At 37.4% G+C, this 22937-nt stretch overlaps 2 long non-coding RNA genes and 1 pseudogene across 3 annotated transcripts; 1 reads left to right on the plus strand and 2 right to left on the minus strand.

Moving 5' to 3' along the window:
* Positions 1–1743: 1743 nt before the first annotated feature.
* On the minus strand, positions 1744–4890 carry LOC148737415 (uncharacterized). The gene is made up of 3 exons (XR_015996472.1): positions 4519–4890; positions 3035–3370; positions 1744–2523 (listed from the first exon to the last, which is right to left on the minus strand). It is a non-coding gene; the product is annotated as an uncharacterized LOC148737415 (long non-coding RNA).
* A 147-nt stretch (positions 4891–5037) lies between these two features.
* LOC148737416 (tetratricopeptide repeat protein 38-like) lies at positions 5038–22315 on the plus strand (annotated as a pseudogene). Its single transcript, XR_015996469.1, has 16 exons — positions 5038–5370; positions 7305–7382; positions 8754–8835; positions 9635–9806; positions 11346–11496; positions 14888–14963; positions 15299–15418; positions 16186–16245; positions 16389–16426; positions 16747–16825; positions 17199–17269; positions 18086–18168; positions 18864–18942; positions 19066–19143; positions 19414–19486; positions 20499–22315. The product of XR_015996469.1 is annotated as a tetratricopeptide repeat protein 38-like (transcript).
* On the minus strand, positions 11610–12867 carry LOC148737417 (uncharacterized). Its single transcript, XR_015996477.1, has 2 exons — positions 12494–12867; positions 11610–11756 (listed from the first exon to the last, which is right to left on the minus strand). It is a non-coding gene; the product is annotated as an uncharacterized LOC148737417 (long non-coding RNA).
* Positions 22316–22937: the final 622 nt, after the last annotated feature.

Raw genomic sequence — 22937 nt, forward strand, 5'->3', positions numbered from 1 at the left:
CGACGTTTACTCGACAAATAAAATTTCGGTAAGCCTTTTGGACAAACTGCGCCCTGTTTGTTGAGTTTCACCATCGGCCAACGACCTCGACCTCGCCCTAGGAATAAGCCTAGCGATTCGGCAATTTGTGCAAGACTATCATCATTCGAGTTTCCTCCAATTAAACCTGAGCAATCTTTGCCACTGCGATGAGAGCTTGCTCTCACTCCAGGTTGTTTGTCATGGGTTCCACTGCCTTCCCTGAGCACCCACCACCTCTGCCTAATACACCATATTCTTCTGATCCCTCTCCCCCACCACCAAACCCTCCAACTGCTCCTGGGACCAGCGCTTGACTTCCAAAGCAAACGTCATTTGTCATAATTGTGAGGCAACAGAGTATGCAACAGGAGACTTTTTCCGAAAAATAGATGTTCATAGTTGACAAAATTGGGAATATAAAAAAACAATAATAGTAACAAATAAATAAAATAATAAAGGCGCTAGTGCAAGCATCTTATTAGGGCGAATTAAGCGTGCAATCGTTTATTAAACTTGCCATATTTGATTTGGAGTTAGAGTCAACGGTGGGGAAAAGGGGTGGGGAATGGGGAAAGGCGAAAAATTAGGCCTCACGGAAAGGTACCCCACCCATGGAAACCGTAACCCCGTTAAAATTTCAGACATGCGCAGATTACATTACTTTGTAGCACTGCGTGAGAAAAGGAACGCGGGCTCGTCGCGTGAGTTGTTTACATCAAAGTTACAGATTTTTTTTAATTAATCGCCGGCCAACTCACCGACGATGAGACCTGATGGCACGTAAAAGAGCTCATGGCAGTCAGTTTTCTTGCAAAAATCAGCCACCAGTTAAAAAGAAGCCGAGAAAATATGTGAATTATTCGAAGAAATAGAAAAAAGCAGCATTGCAGTGCATGTGTGCAGCTTTTAAGTGAAGAAAAACTCGATCGACTCGAGAGAGAGTGTAAGGGTTTGAGGTCCGAAAACGCCAATCTAAAAGGAACAGTCAAAACCCTAAGACGCAGTCTAGGTAAGTGTTTTTAAGGAGGGAATGGAAATGCAAACACTTACAAATGTCTACGAATACTACTGCAGATTGTCTGAGCCACCAATTACGGTAACTGATTTTCATTCCCATTCTGAATTTTCGCCGGTTGCAACTTGCGCGATCGTAGTTGACACCACTTTTAAATGGTTTTAATCATAAACCGATAACACTCCCACCAAACAGAAGCCGAAAAAAAAACCTCTTGAATGTTAAGGTAGAGTATTCGATATGGCCGCATGGTCAGTAATAAAATGTACAGGCAAGTTAATTTTTCGGTCAGCAAATCATAACAACACGTATCGTTAAGTTTCATACACTATCGAGAGTTTCTAAACATACCTTATTGATAGGATTTCTAGTCGGATATTTTTACTTTGTATTCTTTGTTTCCATACTCTATCATGTGAAATCCGTGAGTTACATTTGACTAATTTCAATTGTCACCTTTTCATAATTTCAGTATTTGTAAAAGGAAGGAACATCCAATTGAAAAAGGACGTGTTGAGGCTCCAAATCAACTCAAAAAGTGTCAAAACAAACTTACGTCTACTGAGAAAAAAGAAAAACAAGTCAGCAACAAGTTAAGAGGGACAAGATCTGCTTCCTCAAAACTGAAAAAGAAATTGCAGGGGAACAACGAGTTTGTCAAAAAGGGATATTCTCTTGTGGAGACATTTGCACCTGGTAACAATGGATACAACCAAAGAACTTTGATGTTTATGGCTTGTGTCAGATACATGCAACATGCATCTTTGTTATCTTATCAAAAGACACCTGTAGCATTACATCTGATTTTCAATATTTTGTTTCATTGTAAATATCTTGGCTCCATCATGAGCGTCCAAGCCAATACAAAGTTATGTATGTTTCTCTAGGTATTCTTAGTAAAGAGCCACCCCTTCCTCAGACATTCATTGACACAAGGTGGACATATTATCATGAGACTCTCCAGTGGTATCTTAAGTATGGAAAAGCTTGTCTACAGCTTGCTGAGCGTCTCCTTCAAAGATTGCCAAAATGAGCTGGCCACCACACTATTTGGCAAGATGTCATTAAGATGAGCTCAAGTCCTATGATTCAAGTTGAAATCAAGTTTTTGTTTGAATTCCTTGACAAGTTCATCATTCCATCTCTGAACACATTCCAAGCTAGTGATGCAGAACTTGGTTTTTCCAGTGGTTACCTTGCACGGTTATGGCCAGCAACTGTTTTGAAGCACTATGAAACTTTAAGTGAAATGTTGAAGTCTCCATCAGAACATTTTCCTGTAAAGATGTCATTGAAAGACCCAGCAGCTATTTACCATTTTCACAAACAAGTGCAGAGGCCAATGTTACAAGAAGCACTTAAAGTAATCAAAGATCATGGAGCAGAGTGGTTAACTTTTCCTAAGTTGTTTGGAATGGGAGCTGATCAGAGATACCAAAGTCATTTCTGGCTTTCAGTTTTAAAGCTTCTTGGAGTTCCAGTCAGATCTGAAAATCAAAAAGAAAAGTCAGTGAACATTCCCTTTCATGTTCATGGACAGAACATTCTCACATTGGTCTCTAAAGACAGAGTTGGATTAATTAAATGGGCCACTCTTTGGAAATTAAAGGAACCCCAATTGCTATGTGAGATCAAAGAAATGGCCTTATCACAACAGAGCTCACTCATAAGTAAAGAAGGCACTCTAAACCTGTTTGAGTTCTACGCCAAGCACATTTTTAGTCTTCATGTCAGAGTTATCAAAACAGGCTTCAATCACATTTGTTGAGAACATTCTGCACAGTGGAAAAACCAACACCAGGACCACAGAAGCCGCATGTGAAGTTCATGAAGAAAGATTGAAAGAATATGCCCAAATGCTCACCACAGACCTTTTGCAAGAGGCAAGAAAGAACTTAAACAAGATTAGAGAAAACAGCACACATGGGCCACTTACAGCAAAGGATGTTTACCCTAAAGCTTGGATAGAAAAGAAAGTACATGTAAACAGTGACTTACCAGATATGATTCAGTCACTAAAAGCTGATGGTCACAAACTTAAACTTCACTGGAAAGCTTCTGCCAAGGGAACATCTACACTGGAGGGACAAAGGTCATTCAGCCCAACAGTAATTGAGGGAGTTACCAGTACACCTGATGTACACCTGATGGACAAGTTCCAAGACTCATGCAGCTAGCAGCGCTAAAGGTGTGGAACTACGGGGAGGAGCTAAAAATTTATGATCTACCGAGAGAATGCCAGTTGTGTTTACAAAACCTTCCAAATGTCTTCCAACCTCCAACTACTTGTCTTTCCAGGTCCCACATGACTGCATGTACATATTACACCATTGCCTACACATGAAGAATAAAGTAGTCATTGGAGTGGCTCAGTAATTTTTAAACATTTTAGATTTGTACATAAGAACTAATTTCACTGACCCACACGGCATGAAGTAAATGTATCTCAACATGAAAGCATTTTTACACACAGAGACACATCTAAAAATTGATAAATGTTTCAATGCAACATGTTAGAACTAACCTGATAAAAGCATGTTGTATATGCCACTTTAACAATATATTGAACAGAGCTCAATATCAGTTTTAGTGGATGTAGCATGTTAGCTTTGCAATATTGTAACTGGTTTTGCAGGGTATAAGTAAAGTGCATGGAGCCAAAGCTGAGACATGCATGTATTTAATCATGTTGTATTGGATCTTGAATTAAATGAATTGAAAATTACATTCAAAATGAACAGTAGGTAAATGAAGCTGTAATATATCTGATTTTAAATTGTTATGCATAACTGTAGCTTAGTAGAATATTAAACAAACATTGAAATGCTGTCACTTTACTACAGCAGTTCCAGTACATGACTTGTGTATAGGTGTTCTTGTACATTAAGTGAATCATTTTGTACAGGAAGGGCAAAGCTAAGTGATGCAGCCAATGTTATGTTACATACAGTTAGGGTACAATGCATAACAGTAATAAATTAGATTTAAACACTGGAACTGCTAAAAATGTGCAAAGTTCGTTATCCTGACTTTCCTTATTCCGTGTAAAAGATAAGTAGTACAAATCTGACCCGTAATGAATCCTCTCTCCCCTTTAAACGTTTTTCTTCCCCTATTAAATATCTACAACGATGGAATTTTTTTTTCACATACAGGCAACTTGTCATAGCTTCTAAATCTGGACTAACACAAATATGAATATGCAGTGTGGTCGAAAAAGAATCAATGCATTGGTCGATCCTCCACATTCAAGCGCCCAAAAGAAATAAGCATCACAATCGATATCAGTCAAACATCATCAATAGTACTATCGAGTACCCGAGAAGTGATTGATAATTTAACTGCTCTTGGTTCCTGTTGACGAATAATCCGGAGTTCACTCTCGATCTCGGGTGGGCGATATTGAATGTAAGCTAATCGACCTATTACCACCAACACCCCCAAGATTATTAGGGTCAAGATAACCCAGTTTATAATCTTACCTCGAGCATCGTGCGCTTGCTTTACTTAGTCGATATATTTCATTCCTCCATTACATCTCGAGCGCGCGTTAAAAAGATGAAAATAACTTTAATACGATCAACAGTGGACTCCAAAACTCAATTTGCCTTGAAACTACGATGCCAATTCTTGAACTCGTCCGTTTCGAAATTCCAAATAATAAACACCACGCGAAATGAATGACAAAACAGTACGAAAAAATAGCATTTCTACCACTAATTCGATGAAAAGAAAAAAAATAAAACGGTAGAATCCTTAACTCCGTTGCAGTCTTTGCGGTTTAAGTATTAAACTACCAGAGACTTTGTGTTTTGATAAGATATTCAACGATAAAGTTTTAAGAGCGTAGAGGGAAGAAGTAAACACAACAAGGGACGTCATCTGCGCATGTCTGAAATTTTCCTTAACTCACGTGCGTACGCTGTTCCGTGAGGCCCAAAAATATTCGTTGCCCGACAGACCTCCCCTCTCTTTTTGATCGCCGCTCGCTCGCTCCCTTTTGTAAATATTTATTTCTCTGTCCAGCCTTCCGTTGCTGTAAAAAAGTCAAAGATAACATTGAGCACTCGCCCGCCAAAATTACGCCTGCTAGCTATATAAAAGGCAACACTGAGAGCATATTCCGTTGTTCTTACTTCACGCTTTCCGACACCAGATTTCTGTTTCCAGATTTTGCTTCCTGCTATGCACCGCTGACTTCATTACAGTGGGCCGCACTTTTTCCGTGTTCTGTAATGTGCAGTTATTACAAGTAAAGCAACATTAAGCACACTAAAACTGCATTTTTTTCCCTCGGAATGTCTTATATGCACAGTAACTGGAGGGATCTTGACGTAAGTGAAAAATATTGGGTTTTATCTTTAAGCAGGAAATTTTGTTAACACGAGTCAACGTGTTATACACAGTCATGGTACCCTAAATGACGTTTCAGTCGTCATTTGATGTAGGTAAGTGTGTCCTACCTCGTTTATCATTAGTTGGAAGATTTTGGGAGCAACAAACTGACAACAAGTTGAATAGACCTTAACTGAAATAAATGCGTTATTTAACCCCCGGTTCAGCGTGTCCTAGCTCCCCTAGAAACTCGGAGCGAATATTTTTTGTTTATGTTTTGTTTTTATAGCATCTTACCCTTCACAGTTTCACTATAATAATTTATTTTACAATGTGCATATTATGATGTCCACTCCTTGCCGAAAGCTTCTTTCAAACTCCTTAAGAGACTTAATTAGGTGGTTGTCTTACGTACGAAGTCAAGGGATCCCAAAAATTTCAAGTTGTCGGTGTTTTTAGTCGAAGAAATGTCATAATTTGGGCATACCATGCAATCACTAATGTAAAATATTGCTTGATTTGGGAAAATTTGTCCTCTGATGTAGTTTTTGGAATCCCTCTGCATTTTTTTCACAAACATGGAATACTATTATTAGGTTTGCTGTGCCAGGCATTTAGCCTTTTTGGACCATTTGTTCGACCAATGCCTAATGTAATCATTACAAATTAAAACACCTTGTTAATTTAATTTAATTTTTTTTATTTTTTTTATTTTTGGATGAAGACAGGCCACTGTTCACTGCATTCTAAACCCACTTAAATGATTGACTACCAATTTGACCTGCTCCATTGGCTTATGAAGTTCAATTTATAATGGTTCTCATTTTTTATTAGCATTTTGATGGGGTGACCAAATAACAAAATCAAAATAATGATAACAGAAAATCAGAATATTCAGTTAAAATAGACCATTTTACAGTTGTGTACTTGGTTGCCAAGCTTTTGATTTGCAATGAGACAAAAGTGACCATGTTGTGATAGAGACCTGTATCTAGTTAGCATGATAACAAAAGATTAATTTTCATTTGAAAAGCAGCAATGTCTGTAACATAACAAAGTCACCCTTAGCCTCATGACTATTATAAGTTAAACATAACCACAGTAAAGTCTGTGCTCTGATTGGTCAACTTAGTAATTGCACCATTTGCCTATGGGTGTACCCTGCTGACATGAGCAAATGTAAAGACTAGTTTTCCACACATACTTGTTATTTTGTTTTGGTTTCATGAGATTTGCTAATTAAAAGGGGGCTCTTTGCTGAAATGTATCAGTGTTATGTTATAAAACAAGTGGTAAACACCACAGCGTACATGTTGGAGGTTTGCTTAACCCAGAGTCTCTCTCAGCTATCACCTCACATGACTCTTATGCATCTTTTGTGCGTAGCAACCTCCTGTGTGCATCAATAATTAGAGTTTATGCTGTGGTGTTTACCATTTGTTAAATGGCAACAAACTATTGGCTAGGGGTCAATGAGAGCTCAAAGTAAAAACAAGCCAGTTGCCTTAAGGGAATGAATATGGGAGTGGCTGAGTTGTGTATGCTTTAAGATTTTTTAGTCTTGTTGATGGAGAACAGTCATGGAACAAGTCTCTAGGACTTATCCCAGAGGGGGGTTAAGCAAAATCAAAGTGATAGGGGAATCTCACATGAAAACTGCTCTATTTTTATGTATCACTTTTTAAGACAATTTCTGGGAGGAGGTGAGTTTCCTTACCACTTAAAATCATGGGGTGGTTGCCAGGAATGAAATGTTGGTCACCCAAAAAAATTGACACAGCATTAAATATTACTTGACAACTGAACCACACTGCTAATAGCCTAGAGTAAGTAGTATAGTTGCTTGGATTTTGAAACTTGGAATAAGGAAGGTTTCAGTTATGAATTGGAAGCATGAAGATAATAATAAACCTTTTGTTCTCTGTTTTTGTAGGCTTGGAGAAGTGACGGATTACCACTGACAACAAGTAGCAATGATGCAGCAAAAATGTTTGATGCTACCCTAACACAGGTTGGCTTTGGTTGAAAATTTATACAAGTGTCAGCTAGGGCTAAAGTGAAATATCATAAGAATCAAAATACTAATTCTAACTGATACAGATATCTTAATTTTTATTTATCGTGCACAATTCTAGTATGGCAAGATATTAATTTGTTTTTATGATCAACTTGAAAAACCCTAATTAATATGTATGATTATCAATGTGGGAGAGGTGTAAATCTAGATTTTCCCAGCCTGCAACCATTAATTGACAGCTACAAAATGAATAACAAGGAAAATCTTTATGAAGATACGAGCAAAGTTCTTTATTTTTCTAAATAAAAATTGAGTTTAAATGGCTACCATAAAATTCCGAAAATATTAAGCCCCTCTGTGTACAAACCCCTCCATGTAGAAGCCCCCAGATTTGAAATGCAAAAATACCTCGTGTAATAAGCCCCTTTGAATATAACCCCCTGGGATTTGTATTAATTGGAAATTTAATCCTTGATGATACAAACCAAAGCAAACTACACATAACCACTTTTATCAGGAAGCCTTTTTAGTCATAAAAGAATGATTCTATGCACTAAAGCAATGTGGTCAACAAGTCTTCACTTGCGCCTTGAATTCATTTGGTCCATAGAAAAAGTATTTGCAAGGAAGTTCAATCCTGTCATCCTGTACCCAAACTCCCTCTGGTGCTCCACACTTTTCATAGTTAGCATGAACTGTGAGCCTGAACTACGTTACTGTTTTTACTTAATTTCCATTCTAACAAAGTTTATTGCTATTGACTGTTTGAACTTGGCATTTTCAATGTGATTAATTTGTTATCATCAATCTCAAGTCAAAACCCTAATAATTACCAGTTGCACATTCAAACATTTTGACACAAATTTCCCTCCAATTATAAGCCCAGCCAGTTGAAATGCAAATTTTCCTCCTATAATAAGCCCCTTGGAATATAAGCCCCTTCCAAAAATAAGCTCCTTCCAAAAATAAGCTGCTTCCAAAAATAAGCTCCTTCGCTCCTTCCAAAAATAAGCTCCTTCCAAAACTAAGCTCCTAAAAGGTCCTTTGAAAAATATAAGCCCCAGGGCTTATTCAGAATTTTACAGTAATTCTCATAACCATTGACGAATAGCAGTGATGAGTTTGTAAATAATCTATGGTGCTCTGTTAATGGGGGTAATTATTACAAGATAGATTGGTTTTAGTCAACTGAGTTGATCACCAAGGGTAACTAATGATTGGGGTCATGCCATAACTTCCATGTAGCTTTTTCCTGAGAAATATGACAATTAAGCCTGGTGACAACTAATATCCTTGTGGGAAAAAATGTATCTGGTTTATTTATTTGTTTGTTTGTTGTTTTTTGTTTTCTTTTGGTTTAATTAGTACACAGGATGGTATGATTGACAACAGTGCAATGGAATTGAGGAGTCTGTCTCAAAGATATTAGCAGCAGATCCCAACTTTGGCCGGTGAGAACTTTTCTTTTCAGCACTTTGAATAACAATTATTGTGCAACTTTTTATTAGCATGGACTGAAGAGAATTCTGGACAGAATAGTCTATTGTTTATTGAAGAGATAAGATTTAGGTAGATACTGGTGTCAAGGACATTGAATATAAAAAGAAATGTGAATTATTATCGTAATCATTTAAACAAATATTGAGTTAATTGAGTTGTTGAAAACTAATACCTCGTATGCAAAAATAAATATTCTTCCTTGGATTTTCCCATTGCCATTTTAGTGATTAAGTCTTTGCACTCCTTTTAGTTCCTATCAGTGAAATTGACTAAAGGCTGATAGTTTCAAAAGAAACTGTTTGGGGCTGCGTAGGTGGGAGTAACTAAATAATTTGGATATATCAACTGCTTGGCCAAAGTCACTATTCCTTTCCAAAAATTTGAACAGCTTAGATTATTCAGTTATAGCCATATTAGTGACTGGGTGATTTAAAAATGATTTGTGGTGACTTCTCGAGAGCAGTAGATCTAGGTTATAAAGGAATATCTTTCTTATTTTGTCTATGTACATGAGGGTACTTTTAACTTTGATTATCCTAATTGGCTAGCAATATGCTCAGTGGATGTCACATGAACCCAGAAATGGTGTAACATATTCAAGAGAGTTTATGTGGTTCAGTGCTAGGGAAGTATTTGAGAATCTGGCTTCAAGGACAAACCAGACCTTCATTCTAAAAGAGTATTAATTTATGGTATCATTTTTGTGGAGTGTCCCATTTAAATGACATCACCTGTTTTTATTTCAGTAATGGGTCATGTGATCTCGTGTGGCTTAGACCTGATCTCATCTGGAAAAGGAATCCACACAGATCAAGAGCTGATGAGCAGCTTGGTATCCCTTGAAGGGTTAGCTGCCAAGAGTAACATCACAGACAGAGAGAGACTGCATGTCAAGGCAGTCAAAGAATGGGCACAAGGGTGAGTGTTACCAAGATGTCATGTCAATGGCTGAGACAAAATTTTGACTTTTATCAAGTATTTGTCTGTTCCTTTAAGACGCGTCTATCTAAATGGGTGACTAATCACATTTTCAATGATTGTGAAATGAAATCAAATACATGAGCTGTGGATTAAGAATTGAGCACTACAGCAATTAAGCGGCTATAAAAATAAAGCGTTCACAAAAATTTCTAGGCCTGTGCAGGCTTTGAATCCTTGATCTCTGAGATACTGCAACGCTTTAAACAGATTGTTCCTTTTGAACAACGTCTTTATTTATACGTAATCACAATTTAAATTATAAATTAAGACTACCTGCAATATAGCGAAGCTAATCGAAGCAGGTAGTATGGGAAGCGTGTCAATTACATATTAATATAATATTATTCTGATGACCAAAATATAAATAACAATTACAAAGGTACAGATGTCAATCACAAAAGTGAATACAAAAATATAGGTATATTAATTACAAAGCCACGAGCACATAATTCAAAACAGGAAAAGCTCAAAATACTCTTTATTTTAACAAAATCTAGTTTCTTGCCATTTCATTTACTAATATATCAATATCAGGATTTAAGAATCCGGGTCTAGAAGGATTTGAAGTAAGGACTCGGTTATTTTTTTCTTGACACTATATTTTGGGAGCTGTCTCAAAACATCAGGAAAACAGTTCCAAATTTTTGTGCTCATAGAGGAAAAAGAATTCTTGGAGTGATTTAGTCGAGAGTAGTTTATATAGAAGTTACCAGCGGTAGAAGATCGTGTGTTATAATGATGAGCATCATTAATGGGTCTAAAGAGAGCAGAAATGTTAGATGCCAGGACTTTGTTATAGACATCATGCATTAAGATAAAGCAATTTTTAAACTAGATTAAAGGTAAAGACAGAATATTGGTAGAGATAAAAAGTGGAACAGCCTGAACATTAAACTTAGAGAAATTCATTAAGCGGGCTACCCGTTTTTGAAGATGGAGTATCTTTTTTAAGTGCATTCTGGCTGCCTATCCCCAGGGAGAGCTGTTTACAGTTATCTATGGTACAATAGTTTATCTCATAACTTTATAGTTGTGACCAAGAAAATATGCAAACACATCTCTCAAACCAAGAATTCGCTACTAATTTTTATGCCTAAAAAGTAAGGGTGGTCTAAATTATCATCACCGCCTTCGTCACTTCTGGAAGATTAAAAATATCTTCGAAGGCAAAAATTTCTTATTTGTTTTGCCTACCCACCATTATACCTACACCTATGAAATTGTCATGTACAAAACAATTTGTAAAATTTCTGCTGCAATGAGTGGCTACTGGCAATTTCTCAAATAATCCCTCTACCCTTCTCCCTTGTCATCAGCGCTACACCTCAAGAGGGTGAGTGACAAAAGGGGTACAATTTGGTTGGACAAAGAGGCTGTCCTCACCATATCCCCTTTCCCTTCACAGAGGAGCCCCTTATGGACAGCAATAGGAGCAATTGATTACTGACAATATACTTCCATTCTCATTTCTTTCAGAAATACTGTCCAAGCATATCTAATGTGTGAAGATATATTAATGGAAAACCCAACTGACATGTTTGCTTTGAAGATGGCTCACAACTCCTACTTCTAGAGATTCAATCGCAAGAGTGATACCGAAATGGAAGGAAAACATGCCACTCTATGAGTAGATGGCTTAGCGCTAACTGTTCTAAGTTCTTTCAGTATTCAATCAGTGTTTAGTCTGTCTTGTGTGGAGGATCCTGCCTTTCTCTCCGAAGTAAGAGGCTAGTCAATCAATCAATATCAATATCAATCGATACTTTATTTACCCACGTAGCGTCAATGAGCTCATAGAGCTCGTTCAAAATACGTACGTGCCAGAGAACTTGAAAATACTTGCGCGTCAGAGAGCTTGATCTCATAAACAGCCCTGTTTGTGTCTACCTAAAAAGGTTGTTAAGTTAAACTTCAATTAAATACTGTTTTTGATAACCGTAATGACTCGCTTTAGAGCCTTAACCCTTGCAAACTGAATTCCCAGTTTTCTGGGAATTTCTAGGAATTCCAAGGAATTCTCAAAAATTCCCAACTATGCAAATCAGCTGTAATATGAAAAGCTTAGAATTACTGGGAAAGGAAGGTTCCAGTTTTGTGAGGACTTGGAATTCCTAGGAATTCTCAAACATTTTCAACTCTGCAAACTTAGCTCTGATTTGAAAAGCTTGGGATTACTGGGAATTTCTGGGAAAGGAAGGTTCCAGTTTTGTGAGGACTTGGAATTCTTAGGAATTCCTAGAAATTCTTAGCTATACAATTACCACCTTTAAGTTAAGAAGGGCGGAATTATTGGGAATTTCTGGGAATTGAATTTGAGGCAAATTAAATAACCCTGAAATCCAAATAATTCAGAGAAATTCTCAATACCTTGAATGTGAAGGTTTCAAGACAAGGAGTAATTTTAGAGGCTTAAAACTGGTTCAATAAAAGATATGCTAAACAAAATATACCAAGACTGAGATGTATATACCTGTTTATGTTTATCATGAAATTTATTATTTAAACTAAGTTTTAGTAAATCTCAATATAAATATGCACTTTTCCATAAAGCAGCAGTCAGTTACATAAAGTGCAAATTGTCAATTTAAATCCAATGTAGCCATATCACAGATATGCTTTCTAACCTCAAAGGCCTCGTGGATTCCAGTCATAAAAGGTTTTCTTTTGATGCAAAATGTCTCATGTCCGGAGATGCGCCAAAATCATAATACATAAACATAATCATAAGCATGGGTCAACGCTTCGGAATGTGCACATTAATTTGTAGGCAAAAATTCTACCGTACTATAATCGCTTCCTTCTCTTGTACACATGTTTCTTCGTCATGAGACGCACTTGACTCTGTTGGCACCGCTGCTAGCTCAGTAGAAGCGAAACAGGAATCGAGATGCCTGTGTTGGAACGTGTCGCTGAACGCCTGTTACGGTCCAACTTCGTCGATTTGGGTACTGGTACACTGTGATCATCTAGGTAGCTCTTATACTTCCTAAGGTGGTATCCATCTGTTATAATATCGAGGGTAAAACACGTTTGTAATCACATTTAAAATTGTGATTGCTTTCTGGTTGTTTCTCAACTTTGCCGTGAACACAACTCAAGTCAGGGTTTCGAGTCTTTGTTTCCTCGACGGTTTCCGGCCACAAATCTTGCATTTGTAGTACATTCGATTCTTCTCGATTATGTTTACGTATAGTGAATTCACATCATTATTTAGCTCATCTTCAGAACTTAAGACTGCAATTGGGTAAGCCAGCGGATTCTATTTACAAGCCAATGGCAATTCCCAAAATATCCACGTGATCATACCCGTGATTGGAAACAAAGGAAATTCCATTTGGCGCTCATCTCTGAATGTAGTTTTCATCCATTGATCGCTCGTGCGTCAAGTTAGTCTTCTCTCGACTGCTTTGCTCAATATGACATCTCTGAAGATAGGTATTACCGTCGAGCAATGGGAAAATGAGAATAGCGTGAGTGCTATAAATGAAAAGCAAGTCGTTGGCGCCGTGAAGTTGAAAGAAGGGACAACGTACAACCATCGATTGGCCGGCACAAGGATCGAGCGGCCATTTAATTATAAAGCTACGGATTCTGAAAGTTTGTGGTGAGTACAAATTGCGATATTTGGTACGTGATCAAACCTGAGAATCGAATCGGTCACATGCATGCCACAGTTTCTTACACTTACGCTTTTCAATGAAATAAATCTATCAGTAGGCTAAAGGTTTCAGGATTAGTTTAGTCGCGTTTGGAATTTGGCAACTGAAGCTGCGAGCGCAGCAGAAAAAGACAAACGGCTGCTTAGTCTGCAGTTTGCATAAATTCATTGCAATTAATTATTACAGTTACAACAAGAATTTAATATTAAAAATCACTTATTTAACTGTAATAAGGCCCTTCACTCCCAAGGGTGTTCAGTCAAAATTGAGAAGAAATCTCTCAATTTCAACTTGCAGAATCGACAAAAACAAACAACATAGCATGAAGATGCTGCTTGACAGCTTACATTTGAATTTTAACACAAGACTTTTATCCAAAGAGGTTACAGCCACATTAAATTAAGTCAAAGCCTCACTCAGGGAGGAAAGGATAAAATGTTATTTGTATCATTATCCCAAATTAAATGATTCCTTTCAAGACTATTTTTTGACTGATAGTATTCATTGTAATAAACATAACCCAAGCTATTGCATTTCATGAAAAAGAATCAACAGATTTTATTCACAATTTGTGTCAAACCAAAATTACTGATTCACTAGGACTATTTTAAATGAATAGCTGTAGTTGAGGATAATTAATACGAAGTTTTCAAGAAAAGGAGAAGAAATTTCATCCTAATATTACTGCATGTTGATGTTAATATACAACAGCAAATAATTAACATGTAAACCTGAGTTAGCATGTAAATAAATTTGATGGAGTGCTTAAATTTATAGTTGGGAGTTAATACATATATTTATTTGATATTAGTTGCCTTGAAGTATTCCTAAAATTCCCAGTAATTCCTTGGAATTTCCAGCAAGTTTTTAGATTCACAGTATTTCAGGGAAGTCATTGGTACTCTGAGTTGGAATTCCTAAAAATTCCCAAGAATTCCTAGGAATTCCAAGTCCTGTTGGCTTATGAATGTGGAATTTTTTAGAATTTCCAGGTTTTTTGGGGGAATTTCAAGGTTTTTTTGGGAATTTCTAGGTTTTTTTGGGAATTTCTAGGTTTTTTGGGGAATTTCTAGGTTTTTTGGGAATTCCTAGGAATTCCCGGTCCCAATTACCATGAAAATTCACACCTCTTATTCCCAGTAATTCCTAGGAATTTCTAGTAATTCCAAGATCCATTTCGCAAGAGTAGGCTGCACTTGTTTACTTATGGTACCTCAAGGAAAGGCGCTTATTAGAAATAGGGCGCTTATTTAAAAAAAAAAAAGTATGAAAAAAAAAAGAAAAGAAAAACAGCAATGAGTTGAGTGTTAATATGACAGTTTTTGAGGAAACATTAAACTACCTTTCTATCAACGGCAGATATCTTCACGGAATGTATGTGTTTGGCCTGATAGAAACAGGATTTTACAGAGAAGCGGAGAAGCATGCACTTAAGGTTAGCTGTAAAACTTTGTTGATAGCAATTTTGTGATATTTAACTTCTTAAACAATTTAGGAATAGCCTGTTGTGATCTTCATTCTGAATCATGGCTGGGTAGTAGGCTTACAGTCTACATTACCTTGTTGTGCTTCACATAATACTTCAATGATGTGGTTGTGTTCATTGCCTGAAGAGGCAGACTTCACCATTTTGCAGTGAAAACACTGCAGTGATTATCACATCGGAAGTGGCTACATCCTAAAACAAACAATGGTATTCCAATGGTAGTGTTTTTGTTTTTGTTTGTTTTTGTTTTTTTTTTTGTCTTGCAGTAATTTTATCTTGCGAAGGGTCTTGAATTGAATCCAAGAGATTGCTGGAGCACTCATGCAGAGGCCCATGTTATAGAAATGGAAGGACGTTAGGATGAAGGAATTAAATTCCTTTGCACGACCTTGAATGACTGGACTGTAAGGCCTACATACGGTGAATTGTACTTAACGTTAGCACCGCTGTCTTGTGCATGATATATAAATTTTTCGAAGTTTACCTAACGTTAGAACCGCTGTCCTATGCATAATATATAAATTTTCTGCTGTTGCTGCCATTTAGATCTGGAGATTGAAAGTAATTGGAAGGGTTGCAATAAGTTAGATTTAGAAGCCTACTGTAGGGCTCAGATACCGAGATAACAGTCAAGTTTTTTTTTTTTTTTTTTTCAGCTTGCATTGGCTCTTTATACCAAGAGTAAAGTTACATGAATTTTTCCTTCAGGGGATTTACAGAAAAATAAGCTCACACCCATACAATAATTCCGCAAGACACGGCCTTCAGTTTGAGCCCCATTGAGATTTTGGGCAATTGTCAGAAAACCCTAGCCTCAGATAACGGTACTACAAAATACCAGCAGGAGTTCTTTTTCTTTCCTGTGGTATGCAGTACGCCCTTAGTATTCCAGCACATGCTGTGAAAGACATCGAGCCGTTTCAACACACTTACTTCTCTCTGCCCTCCGATTGAAGCTTCCCCAGCAACAGCAACAATAACAACAACAACAACAACAACGAAAGGACCACATTGTTCCGTATGAAATTACACAGACCCGAAACCGGGATGATTAGAGAGAAAACAGTTGGGAGAGGAAGGGTTGGGGCTTATAGCCAACGTTCAGTTCTTCGTTTGTAAAAGCTAAAGATGTTGGTATTTCTTTCTTTCATCCTTCATTCACCCTGTGTAGATGGGAGCTATGCTAGCCTGTCACAATTACTGGCACTGGGCGCTATACCACATCGAAAAGGTTGTTATCTATTTCTTTAAAGTTAATATAATTATGGTTTTTGTGTTTGTTTGTTTGTTTCTTTGTGTGCTGGTTTAGTTTTCGCATTTGTGTTTATTTTTTTTAGCCATGTTTGCGATCAAACGCCAGCCTTTCTTTATTAGGGAGAACATAAGCCGCATTGGACATTTATGACGAGGAGGTGTAGTGTAAAAAGGATCTACATGTATAACCTGTGTTTTATTTTGTTATTTTTAATTCTCATCCGATCACATCTGATTCGCACATGCACAACCTACATGTCAAATGAAAGTTATTTTTATGCCAAGTTGTTTTTTTAATTCGCACATTACTTGGCTATTAAAACTATAATAATATTTTCTTTCTCTCCAGAAATGCGAAATACTTCATGTGTGTTTGTACAGTATCATACACCTAGGGGGGTAAATACATTTACAGTGACCTCGTTATGGCACTATTTGAATTAATTGTAACTGTGTAGCTTTTCTTTCTTGGTCAAAGGTTGGGAAACGTTGCCATTCTGGTGCCATGCTTGACTTAGTGGATGCTTCCTCATTGCTCTACACACTTCAGATGGAAGGTAACGAGATAACACGTACCTGCAGATGTGTTGTGAATATCATTATTTGTTATTTTGTCGATCGATCGTTTGATCTATCGAATGATTCATAAATCAATTCATGGCACGATCAGTTCTACTAATCATTTAGCAGTCAGTCTACTAACTATTCAACCATTCAATCAATAGTTTATTCAATAGATAGATTGAGGTATTATTCATTAATAATCTATGAATCAATCGAGATTAAGCCTTAAAAATTAAGCATTATTAATCATTGTAATGCAATTATTGTATACTGAAATTATTGGCATGGCTGAATTAAACGCACGACGTGATACATTTTGTCTTACGATGTTTTTTTGTTGTTTGTTTGTTTGTTTTCTTCCTCGAGGTGTTGATGTTAATGATCGGTGGAGAGAGCTGTTTCATTTGTGGGAGTCACACACAGATAATCACATTCTGGTACGTGCTATACGTTACGCGGAGGTGTAGCATACAATAAATTATCATCTTCATATGCAAGTTGAGGAAAGTCGCAGGTGGTTACTGCAATGTCAGCAAACCTTGCAAAATGCCAATTACAGTCCCTTTTGAGAAAGCTCCGATTTGACATTTCTTAATGGTTTAAGGGAACCTCCACTCTTCTGACAAATAGGACTCAAACTATTCCAAATATACTTTTCAATACATCTGGTTTGAAAAAAAAATTGTCTTACCAAGCATTCCGCCTTTTTCTTTTTTTCTTATTTCTTTACTTGTATGCGAGGTGGGAAATGTGTATGACAGTGTCAGTTACTCCTGAAGGGATTTTGGCCATCTCCTGGAACTCCTTGTATATATTTGAGCTCCCGACCTCTGTGTTTTGATAGTAACCGTTGGTTTCAATTCTCGAGTGTTTCAAAAGTAATCTGGAACTACCTAGATTTTGCCTCACTCTGTTGGGTGATTGGTCTAGAAAACCCTTTACACCTTTTCAACCAATCAGATGGAAACCTGGAACCAATGGCAAACTGGGAACTCCTGCGTTTTCCCGCGCCTCGGGCAGTTCTAATTTTGAGTCCTCGTTGGTTCTAAGTGATAGTTCCTTTCCTTATGATAGGCTGATGTGATTACTTTGGTTTTCGTTGACGATACCCAAGAGAGAATCGCTCTCTTTTCCTGGGTGGTCTTGCACAATGAAAAATACAAGCCATTGCTTTCACCCAGACCTCTCATTAGCTATTGCTTAATTGATTTTTTTTTATATATTTTGTTTAACTATTAATTTTTTCAACTCAGTTTCATGTGTTGATTTGTGCACTGGGAGCTAAGAAGGAAGATGAAACCCTAACTCTAATGATGTCACCTAGAAACTTTGTTAGGTAATATGGAAGAAAAGTGTAGAAGAACGCTCAGATCAACAATCTGTCATTCTGTAAAAGAGTGTATAGTCATCTCTCAAGCGTGGATGGATTTTTGACATTCTGATTAACTTACTACACTTCCTTTGATGTTAAATACCAGTAGACTTCAGTTATAGTTATTTGTAACCGACCACATCACCAAGCACTTTCCCAGGAACTGAAAAGGAGACCACGAGAAGCGAGCGGCAATTTTATTATCACTATCTGCAAACGAGATTTGACTGTTCCAGCCCTTGGTCGAAAAATTATTTCAAGTGACTGTTTTCAGTGAGAGGGTCTCACAAAAAGAAATTAACTGAAAGCGGCGATATACTCAAATAGTAGAAATATTCATGAACTATCGCACAAGAAGCACGTGTCGTTAACCTTAGGTTAAGGTTTGTTCACGTATTTAAGCGGGTGACTTTCGTCTCTACTAATATAATTATCCTGAAATTCTTCGTCTCTATATGAGACGTTTTCAAGGGAGGAAGAGACCTTTAGAACGGGGGAATCAAGCGCTAAGTTACTTCTCATCTCGATTATTTTTGTCATTAATGGCTCATGTTCTGCTAAGACATTAGCTCGATCGGTATTATGACTTAGCCTTGCAATGTCTATTTTTTTGTTTTTTATTTTTTTGTTTTTTGTTTTTTGTTTTGTTTCGTTTTCAGGGATGGCTCAGGAACAAATTGCGAAGTATCTAGCTAGGTTGGTTTGGCCCGCTGTGAGGCATTTGAACAGGCTGACAAGGTAAATTCACCTCTTTTACGGTCTCCCAACTTTACTTTACTAAACACTTCATGGACTTAAAGGACTTATGACTGGAACAATGAAATTCTTGAGGTTTAACTTTGTGTCCTTTTTTTTTCAAAGGGAAACTTTGACAGAGCTGTATACATTTTAAAACCCCTCCGTTATGACGTGGTCAACAATGGGAGCAGTAACGCGCAGGTTCGTGTATTTTGATTGTTATTCATTGTCGTTAATAAGTGCAACTTGTGGCAACGTATCTTTGGTTTCTTTTCTTTGACGGAGCGGGTCATCTTCAACTTATTCCTGGTTCACGCTGCTCTGCATTCATCGCGAAAAGAGCACCATCACTTGGCAAGGTAAAGGGCAGTTTCTTTTGTGCGAACCCATATTCTTTTCATATCTAAATGAGATATCTGTTTATCCTGGCATATGTTAATACGTTTTTTTGTGTTTTTTTTTTTTCTGAAGAATTTGGTCTCAAAGATTCAAGTTATGGCAACATATTCCGGTAGCCTGTTATTCTCCCCCAAACCTGTTTGAGGTAAGGCCTTTAAATTGTAAAACACTCCACCCAAAGCTTGACACTAGCCAAGTGGCTAGTGACAACTATATGTTGCAACAATTTCAGTTCGTTTACTAGCTCAACTGGTCTGTGGAAATCGAAAACCACAGGCCAAAACTAAATTTTTACTAGTCTGTGGCTAGTGAGCTACCGTCAGTGTACAGCCCTGCCATTGGAACCAGTTAGAACGAGGTCGACACGCAGGCGTGATATTCAAAAGTTATCACTTCTTTAATTCAGATCTAATTCGTGAAATATAACCTATAACGGAATTCAACTGAATACTATTAAGCGATACCTGTGCTGAGTCTTCAGCAAAGTGAGATGATTTTTGTTGACACAAACGTCAAACTTTTCGTTATTGTTGAGACCCTTGGGGCTAAAAACAACTCTTTGAAAAAGATTCAGGGATTAAGTGTGGCCATTCAGACGAACACTACCCAGCTCCCAGTTCAAATTCTTTGGCCCAAGCTGAGAGTGTGATTTTGTACGTCTCTATAAATAAGTCGGAAAGACGGGGGAATTTATGGCACGGGGTCACGGGGGGGGGGAGGGTGGGGCACCATTTGTGTCTCAGTTCCTGACCTTGCTAATGCATTTTCTAAAGTGTACTTTTTCATCTCAAACAATTCCAACAAAAATTTTTTCACGCACGCTGGCGTTTTTGTTTTGCTCCAAACGGCTCTCATTACTGGATTTGCGATTGAGAACGCATACATTTTGAAGCGTTATTGCCTATCATCCAAAATAAAAAAAAGAACGTCCGAGAACGCAGAGGGCAGCCACAGTATATGTTTGGGACCTTTTGTGAACGTGGTCAAAGGTCCACCTTCTCACTTGTGTATTCAAGAAACAGTTTTTTTTTGTTGTTATCGGTCCCTTGAGTTGATGTATCCATGGTCACGGAACATCCCAAAATTCCAAAAATACGACTTTTCTAAATAAAACCCTGAAAGATTAACTTTTAACGAAAAGGTGTGTCTTCTTTCAGGAGCATATTGACGGAGAGAAAGGCAATGAAAGAAATCGCTCCAATGACAGACCGACTCATGGGGCAGGCCCTTGCTTTACATGGGGAGTAAGGTCGGAAACAGACTCTTAAAAATTCAAAATCGGATAGATAACGCCAACACAGTCCGCGTCAAAATAATGGCTCCATAATATTCGTTTAAGGAATTCAATTCACGATAGCAATTCATCAGCTGGGCTGTAATTTCACTCTACGTTCATCTGTTTGTAGGAACTTTCGATTCAGTAAGTCGAAAGTGGTCCAGAGCTGAGATTGGTTCCTACGATTCTCTACTCAATGTTTTCCCCTCATTGGTTGTCAATGGTTTTCTCGTGATCACCTTCGTTCTTAGGATACTGTCTCTTACCAGATAACCCTGGTAACAAGTTTGCTTTTGGATTTGATTTCTCAACATTCAGTCGAAAAGTGCTCTTACGTCGTAGTTCAAACTTTGTGGCATAACCACAACCATCCAACACTTTGTACAGTTTCCTGAGACAAAGTAAAATTTTATTTTGGTTGAGAAATCAGTGAACTCGTCGTATAAAGGATTATTAAACTAAAAGGAAATAATACCTTTATCTCTTTCCACATACGATAAATGGTTTAGTAAATAAGAGAATTGAACCCGAACGTTCCTATCCGCCCCTTGGAGCGTGGTGTTAAAAGATGTTTTGAACCCCTGTTAATTGGAGGTCTGCGGCCAAAGTCTAAAACTTGACTTGCATTGCTATGGTTTCATTGAGACCTTGTAACAAGGATTTTACACCTTATTAAAGGAGTAATTTCCTTACCATTATTATGGTTTTGTGTAACTCTGACAGCAAAACCATGTTTTCATGCTAAAAGTAAAATGCTAAGGTGAATTCAAGTTCCGCATTTAATTAGCATCGCGTGGGAAAATTTTGCTGAAATGCAGTTTTGTGAACTGGTCGCCGCCGTAGCTGCTTTAATTAGGTTACTTAGTAAGAGACATAGAATCACTGAAGTCCTAATGAAAACATCGCATTGCTTCTGCGATGGGGTAGTTAGATATATATTTTTTATATTCCTTCGTGCCCTTTTGTGTAAAGTTTCTTTTGTAGCTCTACGAGCAGGATTAGCTTTTATGCCCTCTCGGCTTAAGTTGTGCAGGCCTGTTATTCACGTTTACACTTATTCAAAAACTTTCAAGGAAAAGCGAGCAGTAAGCTCTCTTGCCAGTTCAAGTTTTCCCATCTGCAATAATACCAGGTTTACATACACAAATATACGAATCAGGGGTATTTTGGCAAATAGCTTTCGGATCACAGACAAGTACAGACAGGTAACGAAGCCCAGCATTCATCACCATCTAATAACAAGCAATCATATAAGCTGTGCAAATTATGATAAGAAATTAATTGGCAATGGGCCCACTGAATGTTTACGTCAGAGTACTCACTCTTACCCCAACCCACATGAAACCACTGAGACGGGGTAAAATTTCCTGAACATTTTAATGCAAAGTAGGCTTGGACCGTCATTTTTCAACAAATGACATCATCGCACATAAAAGCTATTCTGTAATATTCATCATCTCCTAGGATGAAATATCAAAAACCTCTTGTAAATAGATAAATAAATAAAGTAAGGTAAACAAAGTAATGGAGCAAAAGAGGAAATGACTATTACTGATGCAAGATTGTAAATGATACTTCCCTACATATGGTCATTTAATTGAAAGGGACCAAACGCAGTGCAGTATAGTAACTTGATATGAATGTACTGTACCAAAATTACTGTACCTTATCACGTTCTATTACACTAATGTCAACAAATACTTGCAATTGAGTTTTCTTACCCACTGTTTCCATATCCTGTGCTTAGATCGTTTCACGTTAAAACTCACCTCTTTACTTATTACTTTGAATCTTTATTAAAGCCTCAATGAACATGACTTCTTTCAGGAAAGTCCGCCCCTTTCATCTTAGGTGTATGCCTGACACGGATACATGTCTGGGCGAATTAATTTTAGTCTATCTCGATCATTGATACGCAAACGAAGTGCTGCGAAGTATATAAGTTACTATTTGCGTTAATAAAAAGTTCCTTAAAATCTTTCCTAGGGTTTGAACCAGACTGAAGGTGAATTAATAATAGCTATATCCTTCATGCAGTTCGCTCATGTATAGCTATCTTTTATACTATAGTTTCGACAAGATCCAGGTACCACTTTTTCTAACGATAACATTTACAGAACGAGGTACTCACAAACTTTAAGTTCCTATTAGCTCATAAGAAGCGACAGGGAACATGATTGGTAGTTGAAATGATGCTTAAAATTGGTTCAAATACCTGTTTTACACTTAGCGTCGTCCTGCAATATTATCTGCCTAATCCAAATTGGTGATACCGTAATTCACATTTACATCAATGTCAAACTGATAGACAGGGCCACTA

Source organism: Stylophora pistillata, chromosome 2 (genome assembly GCF_964205215.1).
Source record: "Stylophora pistillata chromosome 2, jaStyPist1.2, whole genome shotgun sequence".
NCBI classification, from domain to species: Eukaryota; Metazoa; Cnidaria; class Anthozoa; order Scleractinia; family Pocilloporidae; genus Stylophora; species Stylophora pistillata.